This window comes from Maylandia zebra, linkage group LG10, assembly GCF_041146795.1.
Source record: "Maylandia zebra isolate NMK-2024a linkage group LG10, Mzebra_GT3a, whole genome shotgun sequence".
In the NCBI taxonomy this organism is placed as follows: domain Eukaryota; kingdom Metazoa; phylum Chordata; class Actinopteri; order Cichliformes; family Cichlidae; genus Maylandia; species Maylandia zebra.
Window position 1 is genome coordinate 1,273,073 of NC_135176.1, and position 20,492 is coordinate 1,293,564.

Here is a 20,492-nt window from a genome sequence, read left to right on the forward strand (position 1 = left end):
CCCCAGCCACCTCCTCCAGCTGGAGGAGGAAGTTTCACTTTGTCTTTTAAATACGTGTGTCATCACTCTGGGCTTTTTAAGAAGGAGAAAGGTGTAAATGCTGTTTATTCCATGCTCCAATCCAGCTCCGTGAGCTCAGGCACGCTGACACTCACCACAGCTCTTTTATGATCATGTAATCAAAGGTTCTTCAAAAACAGATGTTCTTACATTCAGACTCTTTGACTGTAATATAGGGTGTACGGCACGCATACGGCACACAGTATGTGCAGTATTTGGCATTAGACTTAAACATATTAATTCATAAGCCATCCAGAAATGTTCCTCTTTGCTGTGGAGCGTACTCGTTTGATATCACCAACAGCAGATGTGTGACAGGTTTACGATAAAGTCCTGCTGGTTCAAGTTCACACAGCACTGTAGCCACGCGCACGTCTGCATCACAACTGCAAAGACAGGACTAAAGATTACTTAGAATTGTTAACGTCATGTATTTTTTAATTGTGTTTTCTGCAGTCTGTGTCGTGGATCCTGGGTTTTTGTAAGCGTTTCCTGTGTACTCTCTTTGTGTAGCAGAGATTTCTCGACTGGTTTCTTTATGGTTACTTTGTCAGTGTAGTTTTGCTACGTATTACAGTCTAGTTTCTGTTTTTGTTTTAACTCCGTGAGTTTCACTTTGTCCTGCTCCCCTGTGTGTCTTCTTGTTAAGTCCCTGTCTCTATGTTAGTTTTCTTTTGTTGTGTTACTTCCTGTTTTATTTTGTTAGCAGTCGTCGCCTGTGTCTTGTTCCTTGTTTTACTTCCCCCTTAATTGCTGTCCTTGATTAGTTTCAGCTGTGTTTAGTTCCTTGTCGGACCTGACCTGGTTTGTAAATGCTCTAAAAAAGCTGCCTGTTAGTGTTTCCTTTGGAGGTACAACGACAAAAAGATGAACGCGAGCAAACACAAAAATAATGTTTCCTGCTGAGTTGAACCCTCTTGTGCATTTCCCTACCAGTACTGCTATTAAATGAAGACTTACGTCAGCTTAAACGTGTCTTAGAGGACATGATGGATCCACTGCAGCAAAAGGCCTGATACCAATTCGATGGAAGGCTGAGCTTTGCCCTGCCAGCAGTGCACATAATTAGATATATTGATTATGGCGTTATCTGTGACTAGGAGGATCACTGGGTGCACATAGGAAGCAACTGCAAAGTGTTTCATTTAATAAACCTTTTCAAAGTCTGTATTACACAGTGATGCTAAGCTTTCTAAACACCTTGAGTCTCAACAGGAAGGTCAGCTGGGCTCTGAGTGCTTATGCCAGATGCACATTTCATGCCTCATAACATGCTCCATATAATTTTTACCAAAATATTAGGAATGATTTTATTACTGCACTAATACTTCACCCCTACTATTTTTGACATTACATAACAATTATATGGAGTATCTTATGGGACATAAAATGCACATATGGCATTTTACTATTTCTTTCTAATATTTCCCTACTGGTAGCTGCATTGTGCTACATCACACACCAGCTCTCTCTTCTTCCACTGGCCACCTGACCTCCTTGAGACCATTCGATGCTATTGCGGTACTGAGCCAACTCATTTTTTAATATTTTGCTTCCAAGGAGCCAGACGTGTAAGTTCTTTAATGCTGAGCTGAAGCTCTTCAGTTGTTCTTACTGTTGTTTGTTAATCCACTTAACACTGACTTCAGAATTGTACAAAAGGCGTAAGACTCAGTGGATGAACCAGTGATAATGCCAACCATCACAGTTAACAGGCACGAATAGTATGTTTGCATAAACAAGATCATTTCTAACAGCTATTAACGTAGGGCGGCCATATTTTGATTTCCAAAAAAGAGAAAACGTGGCTCACTCATGAAGAACTTTCTTAAAGAAACATAAAATCGTTCCGGGCATTTTGACTAGAGACCGGCCCCCCAGGTATGAAAGCCATAACCCTAACCCGCTGTGGTGACAGTGATGTACAGTCTTGTTGGTATATGTGTGATTTCTATACATTTTACATCAGATAAAAACTTTCAGATGATTATTTATCAAAAGTGAAACATTTTAAATGAGAATAAAGAAAAGTATTTCTGAGTTATTTTTATACATCGGCGAGCATCTGGCCAATCCACCACCTTTCATTGTTTATACCGTTTATACCGGTATGCCCGATGGCCATGTCAGCTATGGTCGTTAGGAGGGAAATTTCTTTTGCAGTGAAAGAAGGACTTGCGCTTTGGGGTCGTTTAAACATCATTTGGCGCGTTCCTGTGCGCTGTCTGTGAGCGCAGAGCACGCGCCCACAAAGCAAGTTTGGGGATGACGTCACACACGGGTCCTCTGGACATTTTTATCAGTCTCGAAAATCCCCACGGACAGAACGTGAAAAGAGGACATGTCCGGGGGAAAGAGGGCGGTTGGTCAGCCTATATTAACTGAAAACTTGACATAGTTCACCACTGTGTGCAGTGCGTCTTTTTTTTTAGTTGAGGAAACTGGACAAGTAGAGGAAGAAAAAGAAGAAGTGGCAAACCTTAAAAAACCCTCTTTAACAGTGTCTGCAAGCCACGTCCTTAAGAAATGGGGAAAACATCCGGTAAAAACCCGGACACAGAGCCTGAGAGCATCCAGTCCTTCAGCTGATCACCTGCTGTTCACTGAAGTGCTCTTAGTGATAGGGAGGCATTTATTTCATAGAATCAGCCAAAGAAATGCGAAGAGCTGGATGTTTTACCAGCATCCGGTGGAAAATGTGGGCCAGCAATTAGACTGTTTCACCGACTGCTTCTCTTATCTCCACTAATGAGTCAGACCTTCCCTGGAATTTTGTTTCTGGAGAAACGAAGCAGGATGGCCAGCAGAGGCGCTAATCACACTGCTGTACACACAGTGTTAGATGGATGGATGATTATGGCAGCTCCACATCTGTGCTTATAAACCCGGTGATCTAATCCGGGACACACATGACGCTTTATTCTATAACGCCAGGAGTCTGGCTGCTTTGTGTGAGGTGAATAGTGACCAGTAGCGCCAGTATCGGAGTTTTCCACGGCCGTCGGCACCGACTGGCCACGCTGCGGGAACAGGGCGGATCTTAGGACCCGTGCTTTCATTCCTCGTCGAATAACAAAAAGTTAGGGGGGCGCTCGGCGTGCTGTGGACGTGCTACACAGCAGTCAGAGTGTGTCAAAGTGTCTGTGGTCAGCCCCTTTGCTGCTGCTGCTGCTGTGCTCCCATTGCAGTGGTGCAGCAGCAGTCAGCTGCAGGGCTGCGTGTGTGTTTGTGTGCGCGATCTGCCGCGGGGTGTCTTCACTACTCTGTGGCTGCACTGTAAACAAACCGAGGCGAGTGTAGGCTGGTCCGCCCGTGCTTTCCGGAAACGATGGTGCAAAACACGGGACACACCTCGGGTCAGCAGCCACACGCAGAAGCCCGACGAGGTGCCCGTCTGTGAACAAAAGGCAGCGAAGAGAGCGACTCGAACAGGCACCGCGCGTCCGAGCGGGACAACCCTCTGAATCCGGGGCTCGAGCACGCACCAGCGCTCTTTTTCTGTTTTGTGGGTAAGTGAAACTTTTTCCTCTAAATCCTCGCGTGGTGTGTTCCCGTCGGGTTTCAGGGCAGTCGCCGTGGTGTAACACAGGTACGCTGGTGTTGTTGTGCAATGCAGATGGAGCTCCCCGCACGTGCTTTCTGACCGTGTTTTAATGATGTTCAGTGGATCGCTCGCGTGGGTCACTGCAGTTTGTTGCACTGAATTTTAAGCGCTTTTGCGCCCTCGAGCTGGAAGCTGCACCGCAACGCTGCGTGACGTGCCGCTTATTTATGTCACGCACCTGGCAGAACATGATGTGGCCTTGCACCAGACACACGACGTTTGTCAAGAATCTAACTGTGCAAACCAGAAACTTAGATTCCAGGGTTACTGTGGAGGGCCCGGTTTTAGCCCAGTTCCACACTGGTATGTCTCATGCGATCACAGATTTCCCTCTGTGAGCCACAAGCTGTAATTATTTATTGATTAGAGAGCCAGCAGAAGATGAATCCTCGAAATGAACACGTGTGAGTTTGAAGTCCTCATTTGTGGAATTTAAGGACTAAATTTCACTGCTTGCAGCCTCTCAAATACGAGGATCATATGTTAGAATTCAAATGTCATTGAAAGGACAAGCTGACTAAATGTGAACTTTGTCCTGCGGTTAATGATATAGTTGCAACGAACGGTGCTCAGCAGGGCACGTCTGCGTGGATGAGACAGGACCCCACTGTCAGAAGATCTCATTTTAAGATCATTAAAAGATTTCAATCTCACCTGTAGCTCAGAGTTAAACTTCTCCCAGTTTTGTTGGGTGTGATTGAAGGAGCTTCCAACTGGAGCGCAGAACACTTTGCATTGACAAATTATGAGGTGGGAAATCATCTACTCAACCAGAGCTGAGGAACTTTGAGCTACACAGAGACTGGGCTTTCTAGACACATTCATTTTGACCTGCCTGCACTCGGTGTGACTGTCGTACCAGCTCATAAGGCTTGTTCTGAGATCTTATCCCTAACAGCAGGGAGCCACTCGGCTTGCCCGGAGAAGGACTGTTTGCTCTCACGCTTTGAGGCACGCACCTGAATTTTTGAAGTCGCTTGAAGGATAGCTTCCAAATGAACAGACTCATTCGGTGGTACACCTTGGAAAAACAATCAGCGAGTGGCTGAATGACACACAAATAGTTGCAGAGTCGTCTCTGACTTCCTTCCTAACCCCAGCCTAAACAATTAGTCAGGCATGGTGTTTACTCAGCGCAGAGAAAACCAGTTTCTGTTTGGCTTGGTCGACACTATGATGACTTGAATCCCCGCAGGCACAGTAACTAAAGTGACTTCAGCTGAACTGGCCGGAGGCTCTGTTGCAGCGGTGCTGACGTATTGCGAGTTTGGTTCCTGAGCAGCTCAGCTTCCCTCTTTTGGGCTTATTTAGTGTTTGTTTTTCTATGCAGCACTTTTTGCACTGGATCCCAGGAATGGAAGCTGGAAACAGCTTTTTAAATGGTTCTCCAGTTTGAACAAAACATGTGCACAGGTGATGGCTGCATTTTGGTCTTTGTCAAGTGATGTGCCCAAAAATGAGCCATGCATTGCCAAGAGTTGTTTGTTTAGAAGCATATTGCAGATATACTTTGATTAAAACAAGATCTTATTTCATTATTTGCTTTTGCATGGATTGCTTCGGTTTTCCTTGCACCCTGCTTTTTTCCCCACTGAAGGTGCCGATGGCTTAAACTGGAACCATAGCAGAGACACAGCTCAGTGACTAAAAAGGAGGACATGTCAACAGCTCCCAGCTCCTTCAGCCCCTCTGGGAAATTACTTGCATGAGGCTGGGAGGAGAAAGAAATATGTATTTTTTGTGTGTGTGTGTGTGTGTTACCATTAGTGTTTTAAATAAATCTTAAAAAGATTTACATAAAGGCCTGAACATCGTTCTGCGTCGCTCTGTGACTGCTCGCAGCTGGTTGGAGATGACGACCACTTGACCCTGCAGCTCGTCATTTTGGATCATTTGTGGTCATTAAGTGTCTGTAGAGCTTCAAGTAGCATCGTTTGATCAAATCAAGGCCTTTCTGTTTGTTTGCATGGTGGTGTGTCTGCTGCTCACTGTAAGAGAGCCCGGTGATCATCATCAGGTGGAGATGAGCTACACCTCTACATGTTTGTGTGTGTCAGCCATGAAGGTTCACAGATTTGGATCCAAATGGAAATCTGTGCCTGACCTTTGACCTGGACTGGTGAGACATTATTCTTGGGATTTGATGCTTTGATATTCAAATAAAGCCTCTATGTAATAATACACGAAGAAGTTCAGTTACACACAGCCTTTGTTCTTGGGTTGTTGGGTCTTTTAGGAGACATCAGCCATAATGAGTCATTTTGCAGGAGATGGAGCTGTATAAATACTGTCACAGATAGTGACAGTAGTCTTCCTCACCAGAGATATAAGACAACTCATTACGTGCATCTCAAGTGTGTTTTCCAGTCTGGAGAGTGACGCTCAGGCCTATTTGTATCCACGCCAAAGAGCGCTTTATTTGATGTCTCGCAGGCTTTCATGTTACAGCTGTGAGGAGCGAGCAGCAGCTGTACTCGCTGTAGTGATTCTGCCTCCTTTGTAGAAGCTCCCGGTGTAATGTTGCAGAGTTTCACTCTGTCAGAACGACTCTAGCGGTGTAGGATGAATAGACGCATGAAGTAATTGTAACAGGTGAGCTCTCCAACAGGGCTGAGATGACCGAGTTAAAGCAGGTTAAGACGAGTCTGTGTCCCGCTCTGTTTTATGTATTGTTTCCTGTTCCTGTTGATGGTGCTTTCTGGATATTGGTCACTTATCAGCGCAGTACAACGCAGGGCGTGGTCTATATCCTGCTAATTCATATATTGAAGATTCAACTTACAAGTCTGAACAATGAAGCCAACATGGAAACACTAATGACTGCAGTTCCTCCACAAAAAGTAAGTCAGTGCTCTCAGACTCCATGTTTAGGCTAAACTAGCAGTGAAAAACATCTTTACTTTTACTCTCTATACCTAACTGTGTATGCTGCAGTATTGTTTGGTTTGGTCAAATTGAAGTATTCAATCATATTGAAAAACAAATCGTTCCATATGCATCTTTATATGCTAAAACAGAGTAGCTCCAGCCCACAGCTTGGTACTTGCTGGGTTTGCAGTTTGTCACACAAACTAATTAGATTAAAAACGAGGAATCTCCATATTTAGGATAAGTGCTCAAAATCAGTGAATGATGACATCAAGCACAAACTTACAGGCAGCCTGAGCTACATTCTTGTGTGCCGAGCTGGGCTGCTCAGATCATGATGGTCTGCACAGAGTCAGTCAGAGAACCAAACACAGCTAACACTGAATAAAAGGGTGGGTGAGGTAAAGAGACACCCCCCCCCCCCCCCCTTTTTTTGCTTTACCCTCCAGATGACATTTTAAATGTCAGCCAACCTAACAGAAAGATAATTGTGAAACTTTAGGTGCAGGTAGCAAGTTGTGTTATTTTACTTTTTAGAGGCGAGAGGTGTAGAAAGTGAATCCTCATTAGTTCATTCTGCACCTGGCACGCAGCTATATCTGCATATTGGCCTTTATCATTCAAAGCACGATCAGTAAGGACTCCGGGGGTCCTCAGATCTCTCAGTTAACCTCATCCAAGTGCTAGCCTGTACTCCACCCCACTTGCACTTCTCGCTCGTTCTCATTAGTCTGTGTATGAGAGACAGCGGCACATCTTAAGACGGCCAAAATTAAAGTATTGATTAGTATGTTTCTGTGGCTTTCCTGAAGCTTTGGCTGCGTAACCACATTGTGATTTTACAGAAATCCATACGGTTCGATATAGTAGTACTCTTAGAAAGACACGTTGTTGTCAGACTGGCAGTATGACAGCAATGCAATAAATTTGTTTCCTAGAAAAATAACACAAGTAGCTCTTAAATCCCTGTAAGTTGTGTCTGTATTCATGTCCTGCTAACGTCGTTCTCTCACACGGTCCCAGGGCCGGGGAGCTAACTGAAATAAATGTGTGGTTGAGTGTGTGCCTGTCCTCTGGAGACGCTGATCTATGCTGAAAACTCTCCTGCAAACCCCGACATCGGCTTTCCCTCTGCAGCACTGGTCACAGCGAACACCTTTGGGTTTAGCCTTACCTGCTCTGAGCACTCACCACCTGTTCCATATTTTTAGCTCACTTCATTTCCTTAAAGAGGGCCTGACAGTACACAGGGAGATACTCGTTTAAAGTGAAATGGTACAAAGATAAAAATAGTTAATGCATATCTCAAGTTATTTCAAGTGAATGCCCACACACTGGCAGAAGGTTCTGTCACCCAACCTACATGTGGCAGCTATGTGAAACATGTAGTAGTAATGAGACGGGCTTAAACAGATGGTATTGTCTTTGTTTACATCAATTTTCAAGTGATACATGGGTGGACTTGGGACCAGGTATGTTTTGCACTAAACAGGGGGTGTTTGGCATGCTTCAGCTCCTAAATAAATGGATTGGTTCCATGTCGATATAGATGGAAGTGCCTGCTTTGCAGTCCCTGATCATTAGCGATAGCACAGTATATTAAGATACACGGTCCCAATGTGTAGTAACTGTAATCTGATTTTCAATCTTTCAGATTAAGTAATAGTGTCATTTGCACATGCTTCTGGTCATGCTATCACTGTGGCTCGTGGGATAGCAATGTCAGTCAGTCCGTCCACCACACCGGTGAAGACTGGGCTGTATTCATTCCTTTAATTATTCCTGCCTTGCTGAGGATTCGAGTGTTTGCTAATCGACGGTTGCACAGAAGTTTGGTTCAGACATTCATATCCACCGTGAGATAAATTGTATACTGTAATTCTCCCTTCCACCAAGATGCAGTACTTGGTTTACAGTTACCGTATTTTTCGGACCATAAGGCGCATTAAACAAAACCAAACAGTCAGATAAGTCAAACTTTCCTCAACTCATTCTTCTTGCTTCCTCCACTTCTGTACCATTGATTCATTAATGCTGAATCCTCTGCAGCTGTTCTATTCCCATGTTGCTGCAGTATATGAATGACTAACCTGGTATTGTGGATGGATTATCTCAGTTGTTCTCCTGACTGAAGTTTGGTCCGTTTACAGCAGGGGTGTCAAACTCAAATACACAGTGGGCCAAAATTCAAAACTGGAACAAAGTCGCGGGCTAACATTAATATTTATTGAAAAAAAAAAATCTTCCTCCAGATATAAGAATGAATCTTTCCTTATGGACTCAAATACGTTTTGCAGGGGCCAAATGTAATTAGGCTGCGGGCCAGAGTTTGACACCTATGGTTTACAGCATACTGCCATGCGATTGCATTTGTCCCTAACCATCGGGAACCTTCACGTTAACTTTTATCGAGTGGAAAAAAAGTTAGCGTTCATCCTCCAGCTTCACTGTGTTTATGCTAACATAGCTGTGTCGCTAGCGATCACGTAGCACATCATTATATACCAGCTAGCCCAACTTCAGTAACCCTACAAACGTCACTGCTGTTTAGTTTCCTGTCTTCATTCATGTTGGAAGTGACAGCAGAGCTGTACGTTTGAATTTTTTCAGAAATCTCTCAGTCAGAACATGCTATATCATGTTTAGGTGGAAGCTAGCGAGCTAACTTCCTGCTAACTTCCAACTCTGTTAAGTGTAATAAATTCTGTTTTCATGGATGCCTGGATGTTAAACTTAATTGTTACACCTGGTAAAGCAGCAACACTGATCATTTTATTAAAGATGAAAGAATTTAGACAGTTTTTAACTCTCAGTGATGCTGCAGTGTTCGTTTGACTTTGGGACCTGAAACAGACGGAGTTTAGGACCCAGATTCCTCTGCGAGGCTCCTGACTACAGCCGTGATGTTCCAACAACCCATCAAGCGGTGCGGCTTCATAGCTTAGCAAAGTCGTACTAAAACATTTTTGTCAGATCTTTGAGCGCCGTGTAGCACATAAAACCGGTTCGAGGTCAGTGAGCACAACCAGAATTCACACATAAGGCGCACTGACGATTTTTGAGAAAAATAAAGGATTTTAAGTGCGCCTTATAGTGTGGAAAATATTGTAATGTATCTCACAGCATGACAACATCAAAATCACAAATGAACACATTACAGAAGAAGTATACACCTTTCCTGCTGCTGTAAATTATCTGTGCAGACAGCAGTGGAGGTGGGGGCATTGCAGGTGGAGGAATCGATTCCCATGGCCATCACAGTTGTGATTTCAGCCGAGTTCTAACAAGGCAGCTTAAGATCTCCTCTGACAGTACGCTGCTCTTCAACTTCTCTATATGATGCTCTCTACTTTTTCCTGCTCTGGTGCTTTTGCTGTACTGCTGTATAAATATAATTCTGCAGGAACGATGGACCTACATGAAAGAGCTGGTAATCTTTTGATGAAAACCTGGAGGAGGAGCAGCATGTAACCCTGGGCCAGCTGACACCGGCAGAGGGAAGCCTATTTTTGTGAGAGTTGCAGAGAATTGACCAACCTCAGCTCCTCTCTCCAGGCTACTGCATCAAAATTTCTCTTTGTAGCTGGCATAAGGGTAGAGAATAGCAGACTTTTCAATGCTGCTGCTAACGTTACTTAAAAAGGAAGAGAAAGGCTTACAACCCATAGGGTTTCTTACATTTCTCGAGAATAAACTGGCTCTGATATCAGTGGGATGAAGGATGTGGCTGGCACGATGGAGTCATCACTGATTGCCATCAGCAAATGTAAAAAAGAAAGTCTTCTAAAATGTTGTTTTTATGTATATTGCCAGTTCCTTTTTTCCACTGCGAGGTTTCCTAATTACAGTGGCTGTGTGTGTTTCAGTGGCAGCTGTAACCTGCTGACAGATTCAGTTTATAAAGATATGAAGCTGAAACACTTCAGGTATGTTTGCCCAAAACTACCACTTAAAGGATTCATTGTTGAAATCGTTGCAGATGGTTCTTCTAGGTTTCGAGTTCATACCATACAACTGTGTCTTTGGTGACTTTGATTTGTCATTTCTTGTCTTTTAAATAATGTGTGTTATCTGCCAGTTTTCCACAAAGACTGAAAAATGTTGTAAAGACCCTCTCTGGGCGCGCCATGATTAAGTCATCGAGGGCTAAACGTTTGCTTCCTGTCTGATATCAGCAGCTTGCTCGTGGCGCTGCCGTCGCAGGCCTCTGCCTGTGACCTTTCCCCACACAAAGAACATACCCACTTGTTCCTGTAAGGATCTTCAGGCCAGCTGGGGTCGTCTTTTTTTTCTTCACACATCAAATGCACATTAAGAAATCTGTTCCAAAGAGATAACAGCTGAACAATTGCCTTTGTTACGATGCTTACAATCCTGTGAAGGCCATATAAGCTTGGAAAAATGTCTTTTTTCCCCCAGCGAGAATTCTCTGAAATGCATTTCACAAAGGAGCTTATTGGCAGAGAAAGCCAAACCTGGTCACAGGCTGGAACGACCGTTACTCTCCGTTACATGTCAAGTGTAATGTGCAGCTAATTGCATTTATTAGATCATTATCCACAGTTGGAGGCCATGAACGTTAAGTCATGTTGTCACTGAGACGCCTGTAATCTCCACCCGTTCACACTGTCATGCTCATTAGACCGTAAAGACACACGTGCGCGTGAAACCGTATCGATGCGACCGTGTGCCGTGTAAGGAGAACACTGTCTTCACTTAATGCGCCGCTGTCTCATCTCAGAACATCAAGCCTGCACAAGACCTCTTACAGGCTGCCACATATGAAATTTACACACCTGACAGCCATTCACAGCACAAGCACGATAACCTTTCTGCCAAATGGAAATGTCAGCGTCTAGATATATGCTTTGCTCTAAGGGAACAGGAGCCTGTAGTTGTGGGTGAATCGGATTACTGTCATCATTTTAATGCACATTTTTGGCCTTGCTAGCAGCGTAGCCAGACACGGCCAGACTGACATCATGTAAGTCTACGAAAACATCCAGCAAAGTTTTATTAGCTGAGAATCAAATAGCATTTTTTTTGTTTGTGTTTATTGTGTTTCTAATTTCAGCTTTTGTGTTGTTTTGGTAGCCTGTCCAACCAAGTGTGCGTGTCGGTGCATGCGAGTCTCCCTTCCCTGACTTTGGTTAAACGTGGACTAACAGTTTCCTTTTCACGTGTGTGTGTGTGTGTGTGTGTGTGACATTCTGTCTGCAAACACGAAAGCTTAAAAATGTTGAATGATTCCTGTTACAATGGTGCAGAGTGGGCTCGTGTTAAGAATCCATTCAAATGTGGTCTTCGAGGTTAACTTGATGATTTATTTTATTAAAAGCTTTGTAACCCAGAAACTACGATTCTTGTGAGTTTGCTTTGCATCCACCTAATAGACGTATTTACACGTTGCATAATTCATTTACAAGCTTCCTGAATTTTTTGGGAAAACAAAATAAACTTGTGAACAGAAACCTTTCTTACTTTCAGACATACTGCTGCTAGTCTTGCTGGACATTGCTGTTGGGCAGTCTAACATTGTATTACAGAGTGCATAAACTGATAAAAGTAAGTGAATAACGTTGCCGTATATTGTAACTGCTGATTATCTCATAGTGATACAGGTCATATGATCACTGCTGTCCCCGAAACAGCCGACCTGCTGTCAGGAAGGGTTTTCCTGTGATCGTCCTGGCACTGGGGATTTGGGTTCGGGTCCTTCCAGGCTGTAGCAGTCCATGACTTGAATGGTCTGAAGCCGTTTTAGCAGCAGGTGAAGGAGTAAAAGCATATCAGGCAGAATTTAGGTTCTCTTGCTCATGTCTTATGCGTTATTGACTGTAAGCTGCAGCCTCACCAGCCACTGTGCATCAGAGCTGACACAGCAGCGTCCCTTCCACCTGACCACAGGGTTCCAGCAGCAATGAGAATGGATAGAGATCACCGGGATATTGTGGCTCTTTGGGGGATTTAGTGTATCACTCTCAATGGGAAGGATGGATGGCTTCTCATTCTGCAGCAACACATTAATCCTCTGCGGGTTCAAATCATCACAGATTACCAGGATCCTCTTGAGAGCCGTAAGTGGGAATTTTAAGAGTCTGCAAGAGATGGATAACACTCGGTTTGTCTTCTGTATTAACCTGCCGTCTCCGCTGGACTCAAGCCTGTGCTAACGCTTTCTAAAAGTAGGTCACCAGCTCGTAGGTTGTGCCACTGGTCAGCCTGAGCAGTGTCACGAGGACAGAGGGTGGAGCCGGCCTCACCTGAAAAGTCCTCTACAACACAACTCTGCAGATCAGGAGGGCGGGGTGGTCCCATTCCCGTCTGTCCTTATTAGAGAAACCCCTGTCGGGTAACATTTTCAAGATTCCAGGAAGGTCAGGCTTGTTGCAGGGTGCCGACTCATGAGTGTGAGCACAGGAGAAATAATTGGCTCATCCAACTTCCCTGTTTGGAGTTTCATATCCCGTGTAATCCTGGGCTTATAATGCCTGAGGTAACCAACACTGGAGAGGGTGTCCTGGATTTGTTTGGGATTGTCCCCCGGTGTATTTCTGTCCACTCACATTGATCGTCGCCCGTGGATCCCAGGGGCGGAGCTTCCTGCCCATCGCATGGGTGGACAAGAACGTGTTTAACAGGTTTATGGTTCCAGCTAATTGTGTCTCGTACAGGTGCCAGATAATCCTGTGGATTGAATGAAAGAGTTCCGGGGATTAGTCTGTGCCGGGCAAACACACTGCAAAGTGTGCAGCAAGTGTCAGCACCTGTGTGCAGCTCGAGTCTGTGACTTTAGTTCACACATCTGAACTTCCTGTGCTGAACTGGATATCAGAAATATGAACCTGTGAGTCTTTGTTTGGGAGGACGTGGTCTCAAAGGTCTTTGTTTTGTGTAATAAGTTACATCCTATAGATGATGTTTGTTTATTTTTTGTCATTTTCCCATCATGTTTTTTCATCTACATACTGAACAATTTCAGTCCCCACACACAAACCTCACAGCCCTTTGGTGCTTTCACTGGTTTTAATTCATGCCTAAATGTACACTTTATTTTTTTATTTACAAACTGTAATCATTGAAGTTTTCATCAGGTCACAGTTTCTCAGGGGGGAGTGGGGTGGCTCATTGCAGCATTTGGAGCTGTGGTTTGCAGAGTACTGCTGACTCTGAGACGTGTAGGAAACTGTCATCATTAGCTGTTGTCCCCCAAGAATAAGTCGTGTTTGACATCAAATACATTCATCAGTCATAGAGATGAGAATATCCCTTAAATGTGCCCACAGTTGTTGGCTGATTACAAAGTACTCTTGCTGTTTCCAGAGGCCCTTAAGCTGCTGCAGTGTCAGTTGATGCAGATCAGTTCCGATGATTAGACTGTCACCACCAACCTCTAGTTGCACAAAAAGTGGAACATGGGAAAAGCCAAAAAAGCCAAATTCCTTTTGTTTAGAGAGCAACCAAAGTATCCCCTAATGCTTTTTCAAAAAACAAAGTGTGTGTGTGTGTGCGCGTGCAGACACAGAAACTATGTAAAATCCACACTGTGCCATAGGCTTGCTCAAAGATTCATCAGTAGCAGCCAGTTCACCAGCCAGAGACCTCAGGGTGCTTTATATTGTAAGGGACAACAATACATACAGAGAAAAACCCAACAATCATATGACCCCCTATGAGCAGCACTTTGGCGACAGTGGGAAGGAAAAACTCCCTTTTAACAGGAAGAAACCTCCGGCAGAACCAGGCTCAGGGAGGGGCGGGGCCATCTGCTGTGATTGGTTGGGGTGAGAGAAGGAAGACAGGATAAAGACATGCTGTGGAAGAGAGACAGAGGTTAATAACAGATATGATTCAATGCAGAGAGGTCTGTTAACACAGAGTGAGTGAAGAAGAAACACCCAGTGCATCATGGGAATCCCCCAGCAGCCTTTAGGAGAAAGGAAAGTTTGAAGCCTAATCTTGAAAGTAGAGATAGTGTCTGTCTCCTGAATCCAAACTGGAAGCTGGTTCCACAGAAGAGGGGCCTGAAAACTGAAGGCTCTGCCTCCCATTCTACTTTTAAATACTCTAGGAACAACAAGTAGGCCTGCAGAGCGAGAGCGAAGTGCTCTAATAGGGTGATATGTTGATGTTATCCACCCGTCCTTCATTTGAGGCAGATGAAATGTGACAGGAGAATACCTGATCAGCCTGTAGGCTCATGGATAGTAGAGCAGCAAGGGAAGAACCTCTTTAGTGTAATATGAGTTGTACTCATTTGATGTTAAGTAGATGAATGTATTGATTTGTACTTATTGCGGCCTTCTATTAAACATGGGATAAGGCCTCGTGGCAGTTAAAACCCTGGAGTAAAAATGTGTTTTCTTGTAACAAGATTCTCACTGAGTAAAATAATGGTACTAATAGAGATTTTCTTACGACCGAACCACATAAAGTCAGTTTCTTCCCGCTCACTGTTCCCAGTCCTGGATGAGGAGCACAACATTGTTGCTGTTTGAAATTGACCCGACACTAAATTGGTCACAAATTAAGACAAAATCTTGCCACAGGCGTGGTCTTCATGATATTTATGTCAGCAGCTTGGCACTGATGGCTAACTGTGACACTAATGTGCTCAAATTGTCCATTTAGTGATTTCATTTTACAAATGAAGTTAATTTGATTTCAGTGCCCTTTTAATTAGACACCCAGTTATTACTGACATTTGTCTTTTAATCAGCTTTGAATGCTTTTTAATGGTGTGAACGTTGACAATGAGCTCAGGCTAGTGTAACGCTCCTCCTAGCACTGATCTCAACTTTGATTAGGACCAGATGCTAATAGCATGTAGCAGGATCCAAAGCAGCAGCATATACAAAGATGCAGCAGTCTGATGTGCACGCTGCTCTCAGCTCTGTGAGCGCAGGAGGCACCAAAGTTCAAAGAGTCAACTTGTAATTCACAGTCTGAGATAAGCCAAAGCCCGTTTCAATTGTTCTAATCAGAGAACCGACTTTGTTGTTAGTTTAGTTACAGCCAGTTCCAGTCCCGAGGCCACAGCAGGAGCACAAAACTGCTGCAGCAAAGAGAACGTGTTTGCTGCGCTGCAACAGAAAGAACTGTGTTGACCAAAGATAAATAATATCTTAGTCAGCCCACAAGTCACGGCCACAGTCGTGCTTAGTCATGCTAAAGCTTGCTAAATGAGCTTTGTGCTACAAGCCTGCTGCAGACTGTGTTACTCGGTCTCAGTGCACCAGCCTATACAGATGCTTATATATATATTTATATTGGCTTAACTCCAACAGCACACTGCCGTCCCTTTAATGTCCATTGGAGGCTCCAACAGCGAGCCGTCCCCGGTCATGTTAAAAACTGTTGCTTCCATCTAGTTTTGCTTCCTCTTGTTATGTTGCAGGCTTGCAGTTACACTTTATGTTCCATCATTACTGTATGTGCTCTTTGTTTCTCACCATACCACCGCATGGACGCAGCAAACACAGCGGTGCGCGTAAAATCAAGCCGTTAATGAGTGATGCAAATGCCAAACAAGGCGAAAAAGATTGAAAGATTGTCCCCCAGTTACATTTGCGTTTTATCCTGACGTGTTAACCGAGGTTTTACTGTAGAACAGAGTGATCGATCAGTGCTCCGAGACTTGAAACCCGAGCCATGGCCCCTGTTCTCACTGTCTTCTTGTATATTGTGAGTTCTACTGTATGTGTAAAAGTGTGTTTTTCAGAAAGCAGCCTGCTGGACAGGGACCATGCTGTGTCCCTGCACTCCACAGAGACCTCAGATGAGGTAAAGAGGGGGAAATAGCAGACCCAGTACATGAAAAACAACATGTGAGCAGCTCCTTGGATGCCTTAGTTTGCTCCACACGCTGTCTTCTCTTTCTTTGAATGCAGGATTTTATTTTGACTTTGGCCTTGATGTCTGTGTTTGCCGTCTACACGAATGGCACAGGAGACAAATTGAAGGCAGGTTAAGGGTGAAAGTGGTTTGCTAATGGAAGCCAAATGGATTCATTTGTTCAGCCGTCTCCTTCCTGCTGTAACTGGCTCTGCTGAAGCTGCTTTCAGTCTAAACTGAAATGAAAGAAGGCTTTAAAACCTTTGCAGAGGATCTCAAGCTTCTTTCTGGTTTCTGTCTGTTTTTCCTATAATTGTTTACCTGATGACAAAGATACTGTTTGAGCTTTAAACATTAACATTTGCATCTGCAGCAGAGCTTTGAATGAAAGCATTGATCTCTGCAGAACATGGTACACATGTTGTTTTCATGTTGCTGTATATATGAAATTATTAACATTTTCTATAATTAAACTATTATGATTAGGAAACTGTAATGTCAATGTAGTTTTTCTTCATTTTTCTGATGAAGAATTTCATTTTAAAACATGTTCGACATTGTGAAATTTAAATATAGTACACGTAACAGGAAACTGGATGCTGACAGAAGAGTATTTGACCTTATATACGTCCAAACGCTGGACGTAACATTTTTATGTAAACTGAAGAGAACGAATGATTTGAGATGGAACGACCCTGTAACTGTTAACAAGCTGCCATGTTTACATGCACAGTGAGATTTGACAAACGTTACACTGGAAACAATCATCCGTCCAGCCCTTAGTAGCAGAAATCAACCACCTCTCTGTGGCTTGCAGCAGACTTCAGCTGTGCCAAACAAAAATCAAAGGCTCCATTTCTAAATCTTTTCCCACCCTTGAAATCACCTACATGCTGAAATTTCACTAACGGGAGTATTTTATTCCAACAAACTGAAACCTGACTCTAGCAAACAGGTTTGCATCGGCTGTGCTGCATGCACGCTCCTACATGCATCGTTTCCATGCTCGGCTTGTTCACGATGTGAGCTCTGCGACGTCATCAGAGTCGCTGCTGCAGTTTGACTTTCTTTACTGAAGGATTTACAAACTGCACGCTTTGCACAGTTTTCACAATAATAGCTGGTTTAGTGGTAATCAGTACCTCATTTCATGGTGCATTCCTATTGGTTGGGAGATGCTGATCCAAAACTTCTGGTCAGAATCTGGTCCCAGGCTGTCTTTGAGCACTGCAGCCAGCTGTGAAGCTCTTGCGCTAAGCAACAAAAGACAAAGTTTTGAAGCCATGACCAAAGAGATCGGCCTGAATTTCTTTATTTGGACTGGACAGTGTCCACGCCGCTTTGTGACATCACGCTTTGAAGGAGAATTTTCAGCATGTCGTTCCTACATTGTTGCTCTCAGTATTAAAACAATAGAAACTGATGCAGCAGAACCAGATATGTCATTCTTCTTCCCCACATCTTACAGTAACTCTATACCTGCAGTATATAGACATGTCTCGTTTGCTTCCTGGGGTTCAACTTTAGCTGTGTCCGTCTTTGTGGCTTGATCATGCAGGAGAGATCGGATTTTCTTGTACCAGAGAGAAAGAATTTGCAATATTCAGAAAGATGAAATTGAAAAAATTAAATAATATGTAGGAACCTCGACCTGTCAGTGTGGCAGTCACAGCGTCTCGCAGCTGTGCTGTGAAGAGGAGAACCTGTCCTCTTAAGCATTTATCTGTTGAGATGAATGAGAGGAAATATTAAACCTAACAGCATATTGTCCTGCGTTACGGAAATGTGCGGTTACCTGCCTCTGTGAACAAATAAGTCGCAGTGCAGCTAAAATGAATAACCAGACCACTGCTTCTCCTCTGCCTCCCACTTCTGCCAGGCTCACACATGCAGCGTGTTGAATGCTGCTGCAGTGGAAAGAACCCGTTTCAAGAGACACATAATCACTGGCTGCGATAAGAAATAAGCAAAATATGACAGATCCTTTTTGTTTTTCTCAAATGAGTCAGGAGGCACACAATGCGTCTCCCATCTCTGCTGCCAGTTTAAAGGTTGTTTTTTCTTATCCAGTACTTGCAATTTACATAGCATGAATAATCAGCATTGGAAATATGCAAATAGAAGAGGGTAAATTCTAATGTGCAAAGTGGTCCTGACACATGCTAAATCGATATAGACGTCATTGACATTCATACTTTTGCATGAATAGTGACTGTTACAGAGGAGTCCACGTAGGGGGTCCCTAGGATCCAGTGTACTGTACTGGTGCTGCAGGGAAAAATTACTTTCCCAAACATGACTCCCAAAATGTTCCGGTCGGGTTGTTTTCTTTGGAGACCGGCTGCAGTCGTCTCACTTTCCCTGAATTGTGATGAATTAGCAGGTTAGTTAAGGATGCTTTCCAATCCCCGGAGTATAAAGATGGAATAAGGCATTCAAAAACTAATCCCATTACCTGTGAATGATGTTCGTGTGGTCACGTCGTGCTGACGTGTCATCAAGCCCTCAGGTTGCTGCAGTAGCTAAAACTGCTTTAGGACGCGTGTCGCAAACCCTGACAAACAGGAAATGAACTAGTGTAACATCTCTGAAATTTAAACAAGTCTTGTATGTGCACAACTGTCTTTCCACAGCATGTCTTCATCCTGTCTTCCTTCTCTCACCCCAACCAATCACAGCAGATGGCCCCGCCCCTCCCTGAGCCTGGTTCTGCTGGAGGTTTCTTCCTGTTAAAAGGGAGTTTTTCCTTCCCACTGTCGCCAAAGTGCTGCTCATAGGGGTCATATGGTGGTTGGGTACCTTACAATATAAAGCACCTGGCGCTTTGTAAATAAAGCTGCATTGAATAGACGTTAGCACTGTCAGCTCGGTAGCTAATAGCTTCTATTTGATGCAAAAGCGCCGCATCAGTCCCGTGGTAAAAAAGACCACAGGGTCTGAACCAAAGTGATGAACCAACAAAGTGATGCTGCCATCCCGCTAATTTATGCGTTAGTGCTGAGCGGCTGAAACTGAGACCTGGCAGTGGGATGACAGGAACCAGTAAGACACACCTGGACAAACTGGAACACGGTGTTATTTTTGACTATGAAGCTTCTACCTTCCTGACACACTTCAGGAATAGCATTACACGGCCCATTTACTCAACACCTCAGATGTGACTTCCTCATACTGTGTCTTTTCACAGCACACATACAGACCCAGGTGGTCCATTTAGGATGAAAGCACTCTTGATTCCTGCTGTTCATAGATGGTGTTTGACGGCTACGTGCCCTTTAGCTTCGATGGCCGGGCTAGGCGCAGAACAAAACCTGAGCCGGGTGTACTGGGGAGCTATTTTCTGTTTGCTGCTAATGGTGAGACTTTGATTAGAGATGAAAGAGGAAACGCAAAGTAAACAAATTGCACTAAAATGTGTGGTTATGCACACAAAGCATTCAGTCTTTTTTTTTGTCTGTCTTTTTGTCTGTTTGCATTTTTTGCCTGGGTCCGCCTACATGCATCTGACTGAAAGCATGAAGCATAATAAGGCTTTTCACTAACAGGGTTGGGTTTTCTAATGAAGACATTAATTTGAATTTGTAGGCTCATGAACCACCAGGCCACCCGCCCACGCAGAGATGACATTTCCTCTTTGAACTGACTGATTACGTTTAAGCGTTTTTTTTGCAGCCGTGTTTCGTGCAAACCTTCAGCAGCCTCCGAAATCTTTGATAATCCGGCTCCCTTTACTAAGACTGTGAGAAGGCTTGTTTCTAAAGTTTTCAGCAGCCAAAAAGGGACTAGCATGCAGACTTTCATCGTTAATTCAAGAGGCTCAACAACAATGCTTCATTAACCATTTAGAATTAAAGCCTTTGGATTGTTTATGGTCAGTTTCCATATTGTTTCATAAATGAATTTGCATTTGGTATCAATTCATTGTAGCTCTTAATTTGTGGATAAGGTCAACAAGCTGAACCAACCACACGGGGCTGGCTGCAGCTCAGGAGGCAGAGCAGGGCTTCTGCTAGGCCAGAGTGTCCCTGTGGCAACACACCGACCCCCAAGACGCTCACGCACGCATCCATCGGAGTGTGAGTGCTAGACTGAAAGCACTTGGAGGTGCTCGTGTGAATGTGGGTGT

At 44.0% G+C, this 20,492-nt stretch overlaps 1 protein-coding gene across 3 annotated transcripts in view; it reads left to right on the forward strand.

Annotated features, from left to right (window-relative positions):
- Nucleotides 1-2,939: 2,939 nt before the first annotated feature.
- The window catches only part of camkk1a (calcium/calmodulin-dependent protein kinase kinase 1, alpha a), a 52,630-nt gene continuing 35,077 nt past the window's right edge, over nucleotides 2,940-20,492 (forward strand). The window contains exons 1-2 of one of the 3 annotated variants that reach the window (XM_076888878.1): nucleotides 2,940-3,569; nucleotides 10,399-10,458. The gene's annotated coding sequence lies outside the window, so the exon portion shown is untranslated. The remainder of the gene's footprint in view (nucleotides 3,570-10,398; nucleotides 10,459-20,492) is intronic. The other 2 variants (XM_004561664.5, XM_004561665.5) reach the window with 2 other exon arrangements.